This window comes from Cryptotermes secundus, unplaced genomic scaffold, assembly GCF_002891405.2.
Source record: "Cryptotermes secundus unplaced genomic scaffold, Csec_1.0 scaffold838, whole genome shotgun sequence".
Classification (NCBI taxonomy): Eukaryota; Metazoa; Arthropoda; class Insecta; order Blattodea; family Kalotermitidae; genus Cryptotermes; species Cryptotermes secundus.
The window spans coordinates 109774-125535 of NW_019744415.1; positions in this window are offsets into that span (position 1 = coordinate 109774).

A 15762-nucleotide genomic window follows, 5' to 3' on the forward strand; every position below is an offset into this window, starting at 1 on the left:
TTTAATATATCTTAAAAGGAGGACTGGAACTTGGCGTACACAGTGATAGTCACCGTGTATAATATTCCAAAGTGTCTTGTCACCGGATATGTTTCCGATGCGTGCTCGTTCCCAACAATTCGAACATTTAGGAACGAATTCCGAAGCGTGCCATCCTTTACAGTCTGTGTTGATCATGCCCAGAGGTTTTATAATGATCTGAAGCGTCTACCTGTTTGTGAAGGACCATTTCAAATCGCGCTGGAAAGTACCTAAATATTTCTACATTCGCAGCTGTCTCTGGAAAATAAAGTCCTATTATATAAACCAATTATTTATTATATAAACCAATTATTAAACCCATCTGGACCTACGGCATTGAGCTGTGGGGGTGCGCTAAACCATCCAATACCAAAATACTGCAAACGTTTCAATCGAAAACCTTACGATGTATAACAGGAGCACCACGGTACGTATCAAACAAAATCATCCACGAAGAACTCAACATACCCTTCATAACGGATGAGATCAAAGAACAAGCTAGCAAATACCAAAACCGGATTACAGGCCATGAGAACCAGCTAATCGATGAACTATCGAACCCACACGCTAATGCAAGAAGATTGAAGAAAAAGTGGCCAGAAGACTTGAGAAATGAAATGGATGAGAACTGCCGCTGGGCAGTTACCGCCTTCAAGACATAAGAAGATGTATCACATTTACTTGTTACTTCCTTTACGGTTAAGGAGGTTGTAAATTGGTACAAAAAAAAATTCTAGGCCTGCTTTCTTATTCGTTTGCTTTGACAGTACATCAGAATTAACTCGGCAACTATGGCTTCCACGTACAACTCAGTCACAATATCACAACACCTAATACTGAAAAGAATGTTCGAGAAACTCTTGTAAACAAGAATGTTTCATGAAAATGGCGACAGAGATCGCTACGGGCAGAATTAATAATACAAGCCACCAGGTCGTGCAATGATCTGTCTGCAAAGTATGTTACCATAATCTGATGCTACATATTTACGAATATATCGAGTAGGGAAACGTGTCATTTAAAAGGATATCTGTCGCTGGTAATGGCCACAACTCATTATAACACTATAGTGTGAACATTTAAATCAAAAAAAAAGAGCGGTTTATGGAGGGCTAAATTGACTCCATGGCTCCATATGTATTCAACAGGGGCGTAGGGTACATGGATGTGGTGGAAGCATTGCTTCCCNTCAAGAATCACCAGCCAACATGAAATTGTATTTTCTCAGACCTGAGACAATATTTACAGAGTGTGGAAATCTCGCTTACTGTCTCTTCACGTAATGGCGGAGCACTGGAGAAGATCACAACATATGAAAGCAGTCCCTGTCAGCTGAAGTAATGTAAGCCTGTGTGTGTGCGCTCTCAATTCTAGTCAGTATCTGAGAGTGTACGAGTATGAAAGTGTTCATTTACCAAAGTTCTTACAATTTAAGTCCACGCTTTAAATGATATTATTAATTCGTCATAATTGGTTTACTTAACGACGTAAATATGCACGCTGATTAGAATATTCCCATGACGCAGAACTTACAATTCGAAGATGGAGCCCTGACTCTTACTTCATAGTTGGACGTGTTTTCCTTCCAGTTCTAGATCCAACAAAAACTTTCCGTATATTCTGTGCTTACTTACTTACTCATGGAGCTGAGCCCTTCTGGAAGAGCCGCCAATTCTGCAGCTACTCTAGAATTTCCCAGAATTTTATGGAACCCAAAGGTTCATCGCCGTGTTCACAAGAGCCCTCCACTGGTCCCTATTCTGAGCCAGATCAATCCAATCCATACCATCCCATCGTATCTAAGGTCCATTTTAATATTGTTCACCCACCTATGCCTTGGTCTTCCCAGAGGTCTAATTACTTCTGGCTTTCCCACCAATGTCCTTAATGCATTCCTTCTCTCCCCCATTCGTGCTACATGCCCTGCCTACCTCATCCTCCTTGACTTGATCATTCTAATTATAATTGGAGAAGAGTGCAAGTTATGAAGCTCCTCATTATGCAGTTTTCTCCAACCTCCTGTCACTCCATCTCTCTTCAGTCCAAATATTCTTCTCAATGCCCTGTTCTCAAACACCCTCAGTCTATGTTCCTCCCTTAATGTCAGAGACCAAGTTTCACACCCATACAGAACCACAGGCAAAATTATACTTTTGTATATTCTAATTTTTATGCTTTTGGACAACAGACGAGAAGATAAAAGGTTCTGGACTGAATGGTAGCAAGCATTACCCGAGTTCAATCGCCTCTTAATTTCCTCCTGAATCAGGTTTCGATCTATAATCGCTGATCTCAAATATCTGAACTGTGCCATATTTTCAAAACAACTGTTTCCTATCTTTATGTCATGATTTTGCCCTGCATTTTGGTGACGAGACAATAACATACACTTAGTTTTCTCTGCCTTTACTTCTAGACCAACCTCTTTACTTGCGTCAATTAAAGTTTGTGTGTTTTTCTTTATGGTATCTACATTATAACCCAGTAGATTCACAGGCCAGTAGGCCAACAGCTGATGTGTCCCCTTTAATTTCAGTCCCACCTTGTTTCCCTGGAACTTCCTAATGGCATATTCCAAAGCAAAGTTGAAAAGGAGTGGCGATAAAGCATCTCCTCCTTTTAGACCATTCTGGATAGGGAATTTATCAGACAAATGTTTACCTACACGAACTTTGCTATATGTTTCGTTTAAATACATTTTAATCAACCTAACTAGTTTCATGGGTATCCCAAACTCTATCAGAATATTGTACAATACTTCCCTCCTAACTGAATCATGGGCTTTCTTGAAGTCTATGAATAGCTGATGTACTGTCTCATCGTACTCCCATTTTTTCTCCAATATGTGATGAATGCAAAAGATCTGATCTGCAGTTGATCTGTTACATCAAAACCCACACTGATGATCCCCAATAATTTCATCTATATATGGACTTAACCTTGAAAGAAGAATATTGGACAAAATTTTATATGAAGTTAATAGCAGTGATATCCCCCGATAATTACTACAGTCAGTTTTAGCACTCTTCTTGTGCACTGGTACAATAATAGACTCCTTCTACTGATCAGGCATATTTTCCTTATGTCAAATAGAAGTAATTATATTGTGGATCTTAGAACGTAATATTTCGCCTAATGCTTGAATAAGTTCTGCTGGAATTTGATCACTACCTGGCGATTTATACCGTTTCAATTTTGCAATAGCACTTTCAAACTCAAAAGGGCTAGGATCAAGTACTAATGGCTCAGCTGTATTGATTTCTGTCTGCCTAACATCACTGACCCTGTGTACATTCAATAACTGAGAGAAGCAGTTCCTCCACCTATTCAAAATGTTGTGGGAATCTGCAAGCAGATCACCATTCTCATCCTTCAATAAGTTACTGCTAGGCTGGTAACCCATCTTAAAGTCATTTATTCCTCTATACAGGTCTCTAATGTTCTTGTTCTTACTGTTCATTGCAAACTCATCTATTTTATTGTCTTTCAGATATTCCCTGTTTTTGCTCCTGAAATGCCTGCTGGTTTCACGTCTTATATTGTTCAGATTATCCGCTTTTAACTTACTTGGATCCTGTAACCATTACAATTTGGCCTGCTTTCTTTGATATAATAATTTTGAGTATCCTTCATTGAACCATGTTTTATGCTTCTTCGGTTCATAATAAGCTAGACTCTTTTTGGCAGACATTTTTATATTTTCTCTAATAGTTTCCCAAGCTTTATTAACATCCACCTCAGTTTCCAAGTTTTCCAAAGCCGTGAACCTATTTCAGATTTCCACACAATACTGTTCTTTACCCTCTACCTCATTTAATTTCTTGAGATTGAACCTCTCCATATAAACTCTGTGTGTTGTTTGTTTGCTCACTGCCAGTCTTTCCCTAACCTTTGCCACCACCAGTTAGTGGTCAGTATCACAATCTGCTGCCCTGAATGATCGGACATCAAGTATACTTGAGTACCGTCTCCTATCTATCAAAATATGGTCTATTTGATTGTGTATCTTCCCATCAGGAGATGTCCAAGTAAATTTATGGATGTTACGATGTGCGAACATTGTACTTTTGACAATAAGATTTTTGATATGTCAAAGTTTACAACTGTAACTCCATTATCATAACTAATTTCAGGCTAACTCTCATTCCCAGTTGCTGGTTTGAAAATGTCTTCCCTCCCTACTTTGTCATTGAAATCTCCTAACAAAATTTTCATGGGGTACTTCGGGAATTTATCAAATACATGTTCTAGTTCTTCATGGAATCTATCCTTTATGTCATCAATTTTATCTTCTTTTGGGGCGTGAACATTCATAACAATGATATCACACCAGCGACCTTTTAGTATTATATATCATATCCTATCACTAACGAACTCTACCCACTTAACTGCTGATACGATTCTCTTATGTATGAAAAAACCTGTACCTAATTCATGATTTTCATTCCTCTTTCCATAGAAAAATGTATAGTCTCCTGCTGGTGCGATGCCACCTCCATCCCATCTGACCTCCCGTACTCCCGCTAAATCTAACTTATATTTTAATATCTCTTCTGCCACTTCCCTGAGCGAACCTGCCCTATACAAACTTCGTACATTCCAAGTGCCAAATCTCATATTCATTTTCATTAGCTTAGGTCGTTTATCCAAGGAATCAGACCAAGTCCGAGGCTCTGTGTTCATTTTCGTAACATACTGAATTTTTATGGTGAGGAGTTGTTAGCCCCACGCCCAACCCCCAAGTTGGAGGGCCACCCCTTGTCGGCTGTCCGCGACTGCTTATTCAATATATTCATAGCTTTCCTCCAAAATTGGAGGGCGTTTCCTTCATCCGTAACCTGAGGACGCGCCATGCTGTGGTGACAGGGACCCACCTAACATGGGTATATTCTGTACACACTTCATAAATTTAAGAACGCAATAAACATACAAGGGGGAAGCCCGAGACGGAATAATGGACAGATAGAAGGGAACAACAAGCTATAAAAATAATTATTGTTAATGTAAGACTTTCTTTACCCACGTTGCGCATAGACAACGCTAATTATACCATGGAAAGCTACGAGGTATATCTTCGCGTGATGTGGATATTGGCAGTACTGCTGCTGTGACGTAGTCCACAGCTCCTATGCAGAGAAGTGGCGATCCGGGTAGAGACTACAAGTCCTTATCTATCACTCCGAGATCTATTTTAATATTGTCCACCCACCTATGCCTTGGTCTTCACAGTAGTCTCCAACCTTCCGGCTTTCCCACAAATATCCTATACGCATTTCTTCTCTCCCCCATTCGTGCTACGTGATCTTCCCATCTCATCCTCCTTAAATTGATCGTTCTAATTATTAGCTATATCTGAAGCAATCTATAAGTATCGTCTTTTCACGTTCCCATTTTCATTGAGCCTGGAAAGGGCACAGAAAGTGCCGATGGATTATGTAGGTTAAATAAGCTCCATAGCGCCTGAGTCGTGTACAAGAAAACGATCCTACGGTCTCGTTTGCAGACCGAATCCAAGTGAACAGTTTCAATTCTTCATGACATGAGTATCACCATTTAACAAGTCACAGTCATTCTGACACCAAATTTCTTCTCTCTAACAAAACTTCGTCGCGGAGATTGCACGGAAGAGTGAGCGCTATCCATCTGCAATTCTATTGACATGTTTGGAGGGAGAAAGTGCGAGATTTCACGCAATCTGTGTCAAGCCAGCTGCTCCTTTGAACAGTGTTCTGATTTAAGTCCTGCTCATCTTCGACTTTGTAAAGAGCCTCCAAGTTCGTTTCTTTAGCCGCTGCGGTGCAGCGAGTCGAAACAAAACATCGTCACAGCGTTCGGTTTCCAGCACACAAAGCACCCACACCGGATCAAATCTATAACAGAGCTCCCTGTGCATACGTAGCACAGACCTCCGTGCCTTCCCTCCGCCTCTTCATTGCTGTTTAAAGAAGGCAAATTTCTCCCTGAACTTAATTAGTTAAGCAATACTCCATTAAGATGTATTGGGGAATGGAGGCGTAGTTCCAACTGTCACTATAATGCTCGAATATATTCTCTGACATAATTGAGGTGCTATTTCAAGGAAATAGCGGCCCCGGTCTAGAAAACAGAAATTAACGGTCCTGTGTATTCGTTGCGCTGACCACGCGACGCCCTCTATCCGCTAAAGTTGGTACTAACTTCGCCGACAAGCGACGGTCGGTCGGTATAGTTCGCTTGCGGACTAAAGCCACGGAGTTTATATATACCCTCTGAGAGAACAGAGCCACAGTCACTCTCTCATCGCCCTGCATGCATGACAGACGCTGTCACTCATGCAAAGCAAGACTGACCTTCAGAGACAGAGGCAATCGGAATATCTGATGAGAGGAAGGCTGTCTGATAGATCCAAGCACAGATGGAAGTATGATATTAAACTGTATCGGAAATAAATAGGATCTGAAGGTGTGAACTTGATTCAGATGGCTCAGAATTGAATCCAAAATTGTAGTGACAGGCTCTTGAGAACACTTTAAAGAACATCCATGTTCCATAACAGGCAGAGAATTTCTCGGTTTCCTGGCTATCAACTTCTGAAGAAGAACCTTGTTACATGGAAATAATTAGTGAAAACTTATTTCCGTGACGAACAAACGACACGCTAGCTTTACTGAAGCAGAAATGAGCTGAGGCGGGTTTAAGGTGAACGGTATAAGAATTGAAATAGGCTTATGCGTTAATTTTAGAGTGGGATTTGGTCATAAAAATCAGCATACTAAAACAACAGTATTCGAAACGCTCTTCAAGTTGCATGACGTGTGAAAGATTAATGGTGAAAGAGGATTTTGAAAATTACATAAGTAGGCCTATCAGTGTCAAAATAAGCATTTCTTATGTAGCCACCTGCAGAAGAGTGCCCTTGCATGTTCTGAAACTGCACTGACGATGAAAATATGAGTGAGTAGACAATTTTTTGGTTTCTAAAGAACAAAATTCATTCTCCGGAACCCCATCAGCTACGTTCCGGCTCAGTTTCATTCGTTTACGGATATGAACATTACAGACATCAATTTATCAATTTTCGTGAAAATAGGCATGAAGTTCATGCCACTGTAATCCTTCCTATTCCCATCCTCGTACCCTGAAACGTATGCAACTTCTATCGAGGTGGTTTGAAAAAGTGTAGAATAAAAACGTAACATCACGGATTAATTAATTGGGACATGAATTGTGCATGACGATACATGATAAGTTCTGTGCGTGTAGATGATGATGCTAGTGGTGAAAGTAGAAGGGTGAAATGTATGAAACTTAGTCTTGAAGAATACCGTCTTCTGGGTTGTGGCGCCGTGTAGATATTGTGTGAGCCGACGTTTCGGAGGAACATGTGGCCTCCGTCTTCAGAGTACAAAATCCCCGAGCGAGGAACCAGCATGAGCAGGGGGCTGCAAACTGCTCACGCTGGTTCCTCGCTCGAGGATTTTTATATCCTTAAGACGGAGGCGACACGTCCCACCGAAACGTCGGTTAACACAATATCTACACGGCGCCACAACCCAGAAGACGGCATTCTTCATAGTCACCGCCGTGTAAACCTCGAATCTTACAAACGTAGCTTTGCCTATAGATGTTCAGAACTGGACCTCATAAGGCCGAGTGCTTCAAGTAACTGTTATTTGTAGGCATATAACTAATTAACTACACGGAACACAGTAGGAGCTAGTAGTCGCTCAATTGATCAATAAATTCCCTGCCTTTATTAGCTCTAAAGTTCATTACAGTGATTATCAAAATCCGGCGAGGCACAGTGTAACGTTTTGTAACGCAGTACTGTTTTACGGTGAAGAGCTGTTAGCCGTCGGCGCAACTTCTAAACTGGAGTACCATCCCTTGTCGGATGTCCACGGCTGCTTATTCAATATATTTGCAGCTCCTTCCATATCTGGAGTTCGTCTCCTCCATCCGCAACCTGAGGATGCACCGCGCCAGGTGACAATTTGTCATAGGCCTACATACAGTGATCAGTACTGGTTCTTCTAACGAGTCCAAAAGAGTGGGACCCTCTCCGAAACGTCACATAATGTAAATATACCTACCACGATGGACAACGTCCAACAAAATTACTTTATAATATAAAGCAAATCATGAGAGGCAGGATTAGCGTGGTCGGTACAGCGACTGCGCTACGGGCTGGACGGCCGAGGGGTCGGAGTTCGCGTCCCGGTGGAGTCAAGAATTCACTCCTCCATGTCTTTCACACCGACTCTGGGGTCCACACAACCTACTATCCAATGCTCATCGGGGATCTTTCCCCAGGGGTAAAGCGGCCGGGGGGGTGAAGCTTACCACTCACCTCCAGCTAGTGCCGTGGTCAAGAAAATGTGGGTCTATACATTCACTCCCCATACGCCTTCATGACGTAGTGCTTAATTAGTTAAATACAGGAAGAATTTTACCTCTTTTTTAACAAATAATTGCCGCACAACTATAGATGTATTTGATACCCAATTTACAATGTCATGTGACAGTGATCAATATAATGAGTTTACCTGTGGATAAGTGTATTTACCGATGTGGACCGAGAGTTGCTAAAGGCGCTTCAGATTTGAAAGTTGAAGGGACAGAAAGAGGTAGAATTGTCCAAGTGCTTAATTAATTACTCACTGTGCTATGAAGACATATGGGGGGCGGAGGTATAGCTCCACCATTCTTGACATTGGTAGGAGATGGAGGTGACTCTCAGCTTCATGCTCCGGCCGCTTATCCCTGGGGAAATCGCCCCCGTGCGCATTGGATAAGAGGGTGGATAGGCCCCAAGATCGGTCTGGAACCTGTGTAAAAAGGTATATTCTTGACATGCCGGGATTAGAACCCAGGCCGTCCAGCCCGTAGCCTGTTAATTCTAGCAAATTCTAATGAATTCTAATAAAGACCTCTGAACTGCAGATTATGTAGATAGTATCCTGAGTGTAATTTTCACATTCGTTGTCTAGAACTCAGAGTAAGAAGAAAAGCAGTTTCATCACGCACTGCCTGCGTGAGAGGACCTCGCCACTTCCATTCCTGAAAGCGATGTGGACAGTGCGTTTTGTTCTGACAGCTCGCGAAAGCTCTGCAGGAAACATGTTTTGATAAGAGTGCAGTGACTTACGCTTATCGCATAGTGCATAGTCCGTTTGGCTTTCAAATCTAATGTTATTTAAACAACAAGATTAGTTGTAATGAAGCCTTTTTAGAAGCATATACAGGTAGAGTGCATAGTATCATTATATGAAATAATATTAAAGGATGAGCACGTTAGAATATGTATATGCATATATTTATATATAGAGAGTGTAAATAAATATATGTTGCAATGCTCTCTGGTAGATAGATGGGTTCCATCTGATCGCATTTTATTCATACTTCAATGTCCGGAAACGGTTCCTTTTGGCACTAAGGGTTACAAAAGTTTCCGAAAGGAACCATACGTTTTAGGGGATGTTATCACTGTTTGACATTATAAAAGTTGCTGAAAATGGCCGCTAGCAACTTCATTGCATGTTCTGCACCGCTTGGCCATGTTATGCTGAACTCTCTGAAAGATTCCCGGCATTTCCCGGGGGTTCCAGCTGCTATTGTCGGTTCTTGCCACAAGACCAAGTTGTGCCTCCACTAGAGTCTCGTACACCAGGCTTTGCATGTACCCCCAGAGAAAGAAACCCAATGGATTCAAGCCAGGGGAGCAAGGAGGCCGGGTTATTGGGCCTCCACGTCCCATCCATCTGTTGCCAAAATTTCATCCAAATATTCACGGACGATATTAATGCAGTGTGCCGGGGCGCCATCATGCTAGAACCAAATTTCATGACGGACTTACAAAGGCACAACTTCCAGAAGCTCGGTTAAGGTCTCTTGGACAAATGTTAGGCAACTGTCACCATAAGAGATAAAGGCCTTCTCCTTCACATTTCAGAGGCCCTAGGGCGTAAACAAAGCGTTTCCGGACATTGGTGTATTAACAAAATACGATTACATTGAACCCATCTATCTACCACAGAGCGTCGTAACATATACACGTATTTATTTACACCCTATATACTGTATATCCCACTTAAGGCATGGATGTTTGGTGTGTGTATGCATTTATTCTGTTTGTGTTATCTTCTGTTTAGGTAACGGCCTTGCGACGTGCTGATCACTCGTCCAAAGAAGTCCTACCGTCTGTGAGAAACGATTACGGAACTAAATAAGAGGCCAGGGCCCTGAACGAACTGGAAGAGCCATTGGATATATATATATATGTTTTGGTATACCTGTTAAACACAATAATAAAAAAAAAGAAAATATTTTCACCCTAGCGTGTCAACTGAGTTTTTGTTGGATTGAAGTATAACGTCGCAACACGTTTCGCCTCTCATGGAACCATCATCAGGTGATACAATCTACAAACCTTAAACCACTGAGCTGTGATTCTTGTATCGCCTGATGATGCCTCTATGAGAGGCGAAACGTGTTGCGACGTTATACTGTACTTCAATCTAATAAAGATTCAGTTGACACGACAGAGTGAAAGTTATTTTTATCGATTCTTGTGTTTGACAGGTATGCCAAAATAAATGTATGTATACAGTGATAAACACACAACAGGATGCATTCCTTCAAGACGATAGAATACGTGTATTCTCAGAGGAAATGTTATGGCATCTTTTGGGAAAAATTCCATAGCGCCATCTAAGTAACCTCGTGTCTTTCTAGGCCTATCAAGTGGCCTAACTGAATAGAAACTTGTACGCCGTGGCTGCCCCTACAAGCAAAATTGTAACATCAATAATAATGTTGTAAGATTTGAGGCTTTCACGGCGGTGACTATGAAGAAAGCAGTCTTCTGGGATTTGGCACCGTGTATATGTGGTGTTAACCGACGTTTCGGAGGAACGTCGGTTAATACCACATATACAAGGTGCCAAATCCCAGAAGACTGCTTTCTTCATCAATAATAATGTTATTTTTAATCGTCGATGGCAATGTAAAATTATGGAGCCGTGTTCATCAAGGGGTGTTCCACAAGTATGCTCATGATGTGTCGTTATAATTGATCAATATTTGAGCAAATCTGGCGCTGCAAAAATGTTATCGATATTAATAAAATTACATGAATTTAATGTTAATAAAATTGTATGAACTTAAAACGATGTCCCAGGCCTGCAGGTCACATAGCTTGACCCCCATTCTGGAATCCTACTATCCGTGCCATCTGTACAGAAATGTTCGATCTAGAAGAATAGAAACGGAATATCGGCAGTTTATGTATCGCCCTTTATTCTGGTTCTAAAATTATGGAAAAGCGAAAAAAAAAACAGTTGTATTACAAATTTCCCGTCCTAAATTACCTTGAAATATTTTTACTTAAAGCGCAGCCGATAAACAAATAGTAAGATGCAGACTACATTACACTTATTTCGGTGCGCCAGGTTTGACCCCAGGTCAGGTCGTGTGAGACGTATGCTGGGAAAAGCGTCACTGTAGCGGGTTTTCTCTGGAAAAAAAAGCAGGGTTTCGCCTGCCATTCTCATTCAGTCAACTGATCTATATTCATTAATCACCCTATCATCGATGTTATATAGTCTCGAAACTGAAAGCATCGTTTAAATCCAACTAACTACGTTGCAGCTACCACTGTAAAGTGTTTTTACTCTGCTCTTCAATCTTCTTAACAATGTCATTTTCCAGATGGAGCCAATTTTCTGGCAGTAGGTCTTCCCACAGATAAGAACACGGTAGTGTAACGAAGGTCTGGAAATGAGTTAATTAGACTGTAAAGCCAGAAACCATATCGTTGTTATTAGTGAGAGGACATCACAGTAAACAGGCCGTGTTCAATAAGCATGTCCAGATTTTATTAGATGTGAATATTGTTGAGTTTCTAGTTATGTAATATGTCTAACATAACAATTACACGAATATGTATAAAAACTTCCGGAAAATCAGTTCGTACGCTGAGACAACGTTATTATTAATATTATTAGCTACAGAAAGTATATTCTACGTCTGTCCTTCACTGAGAACCTTGTAACATACTGGCGTATTCCGTAGAACGGCGATCCTCTCTCGCCTCCTCGTCACATGGCTTGCATACGCGTGTTTGTGTGTAGCGCAAATAAAGCTGTGTACTTTATTTTCTCTGCTTATACTCGTACAATATTTCCAGTTTATTTGGATCTCCTCGATTTAACAGTCCCTAAAATATATCACAGTCATTCAGGGTGTTACTTTTTAAATTGCCAACTTTCTCACAGGAATGACTTTTCCCTCTTCTCAAAGTAATGGACCAGTTTTCATCTAAGTAAATTACAGAATAAAGTTGTGATTTTTACGCTGTTATATTTTTAATTTCGTATCAACAGACAATAGGAGAGATTTCGACCTATTTACACAAAATGGGACATTAAGAGTTTGTCCAATTTTATAAAACCGTATTGATAAGGTAATTGGGGGTTTTGTGCCATTAAGTCATTAGTCAAAAAATTTAATCTCATAATTAAATAAAATTCTTGTCAAAAGTAAGCTCTGTTCATATTAGTGTATTTATTCCGTCTCAGTAATGTAAATGAAGTATACCTGTATATTACAAACTTTAAAATATAGAAAGATACCCTTTACTCTAATATTTTTCCAGTTTCTTAAACAAGAAAGATGACATTATGTTTAATATCTCTGAATATGATTAATGAAATTTGACGGCTGAATCCAAGTTTCGATGCTATATAATGTTAGCAGTTGTCGGAGTCGTTATGTGAACCAAAAATAGGGACAGAATTTCAATTATGGCTATCCTCAGTATTTCCTCCACAATTCTCGCAGAAAGATACTGATACAATTGAAACTAAGAACCAAATAATCTTTTATTCATATTCACATACTTTGAACATCATCACCTTAAATATATGAATCTATCAAACAATAGACCATATTCTTGTTAATTTCTAGATTCGCGACGAATTGCTGATCGCTTCTCCCAGCGCACGCTGAAAAAGCTATTAGTTACAGTAATGTCACGTTCAGTCCCCTCTGTTTGTTCAGTTTCCTTGAACTTGCACTCCGCACATAAATTGTCGGCGCTCCCTTCTGCAGGATTCATCACGTCATAATACGCTCATGCATCTAACAAACCCTGATCACGGAAGTCGTACATTAATGTATAAAAGCAGTGCTTCCGCAAAATGTTCTGTTAGTGACTGAAGCACTCGGATATGAAAATTATATGACTTTAGAAATTCTGACTCATATTTGCATCGATACGAAGCACCAAGTTTTCTAATAATTTATGCATATGCAAACTATATTAACTTTTCCTAACTTACCAATTTGCACGTTTCGAACTACCCTGTTCCAGATATCAAAAGCTGGAAATCAACAGCGTAAATAAAGAGAAAATATACGAGATAAAAAATAGCTTACTCTTTCTCCATTCTCCAGCATTTGTAGTAGCTCAGTCAGTGTAGTGACTAGGTCGCCCCAGGGGTAAAGCTACCATGACGTGAAGCTGCTGTAGCGTGTAGACCCGTTGCTGAGTAACGGCCACGAAGCAACGCCCCTTGCTAGGGCATCAGCTTCTTAATACACGATATTATGCAACCAGTTTCTGGACAACAGCTCGGTAAAAACGTTCTCGCGGAAACGAATTAGCACGCAACAATAGAAGAACGGTGTTTCCATGTGGTCTATGCCAAAAAGTTATAACCAGGACTGTGTGAAGCAATGAGCATTATCACATGTTAAATGTGCGCTATGTACACTAGTCGAAAGGCCACGCATATTAATAAAAGACAGGATGTTACATAAGGACTATGACCGAAAGGTCATTTGAGAGTTGAGTTCTGCAAGGGAGGCTGAGAAGAGATGGCACTATAGTTCAGTTGACAGTTCAGTTATGGGATATTCACCGGACAGTAACGACGTCAGCACAGAAGTTGAAGAATCTCAATTGCTGAGAGCAGTTGCCAAGCAACGACTGGTGAAGGCATTGGAAGCTGGAGAAGACTTAGAATGTAGTGATCGTTGAATTGTGAAAATCAGCGACAGCGCTGTAATTATTTGTAGTTCCGAGTCCTGTGCATAAGTGGTCAATGAATCCATTCACCAATTCATATCCTGTCCATAGGCGCACACCCCTAAATGGTGACAATATCCACTCCCCACCATTTGGAGTCAAGATTAAGAATGACCCAAGCCATACTTAAGCTCTCCTTACATCTTAAAGGAGTGATTCTTAATTAAACACACAAACAACTTCACTTTTTTTTAACTTCAATTGGAAAACGATTTTCTTAATGCTTAATTTTTTACATTACATTACAGCATATCACCCTTCATGTGTTTAAGTATTTCGCAGCAGAGAGCAAAAACTGTAATGTTTAGTGTCATTTTCATTTAAAGTGATAATGGAATTTCATTAACCCTCACCCAAATGTTCCATAATTCTCCATCATAGTACATCTTCCTTGCCTTCTGGCCCATATAAATATGGTGACAAAGTATTCAATGCGGCTGTCACCATACAGGTTGGGTAATCACCTCTGGCTAATCTCTTCATACAGCACTTTGACCTATACATCCAAAGAGAGCCAGAATTACAAGCTTGCTCCATGACAGCAATCATTTGCAGGATGTGTACAGATGGGGATCTTAATACTAAATATCACTTTGACAGAAAAGAATCGTGCTCTTCCAAATAACCAAGTACTCCTCCAGTTCACTCAATATCAGGTGAATAGTTGATTTCTTCTCTGGAACTAGCACTGTTTCACCACCCCCACTTTCACCTATTTCAGTTATCTGCCTTTTGTCTGACAGATGATGTCGCTGTCAGGCAGGAACCATACAGTCTAATAAATATGATGACTAACTCTGCTGTCATAATTGTTTTGTCACCAGAACCAAACCACTCACTTCCTCCATTGACTGGGCACCTACCTTTCCATAACTTTCTTGCATATCTCATGCATTTGCTATTTTGTATATGTCACCTTATACTGTAAGCTTCTTCCAGAACATTTTAAAGTCATAACCCGCACATGCTTCTGGAGAATTTCTGCATAACAGCACCTCTTCATAATGTTCCTCTATCATCTCATGAAACAAAAGCAAAGAAGTGACTAAACAAGTGAGTCCTGAAAGTCACTTGGGGCTTTTCAGAGCCTATGTTTTCCTATCCATTGCACACAATTGTGGAGGGGGGGGGCTGATAAATAGTTAACTTAAAAAATTTCTGTCAGTAAATCTCTACCTGAATTCCATTTTGCCTGTCAAATCTGGAGCTCTCAGAGTCCAAGTACCAGCATTTCTGAGCAACCTCAGCTGCCTCCATCTTCATGGTAGAATACTGAAGATGGAGGCAGCTGATTTAATTCAAATGTTACTATCTGCCTACTAAATTACATGGTGTCTCATTCCAGAAGAAAGTGATCTTCATTTGTAAGTGTGTTCTGTGTGAACAGAGAAAGTAATCAGTATAATGCCTACTGAATACACGTTTTTATATTGTCACGTGTACTGGTGACAAGAGATGTGGGTTTGGATTGGTGAATTGATTTATTGGATATTCACAAGTCATAACTACAATTAGTTCTTACACTCTCAAGTATATGATAATTATAACATATAAATAAAGTCTTGTATATCTGCTTACACCAGCCATTGCTAGGTAACACATCTCAACAGTGGCTGAGCCTTGACAATGTTTTCATTATCTGTTTCCTGTCAACAGACTTTGCACAGGAACTA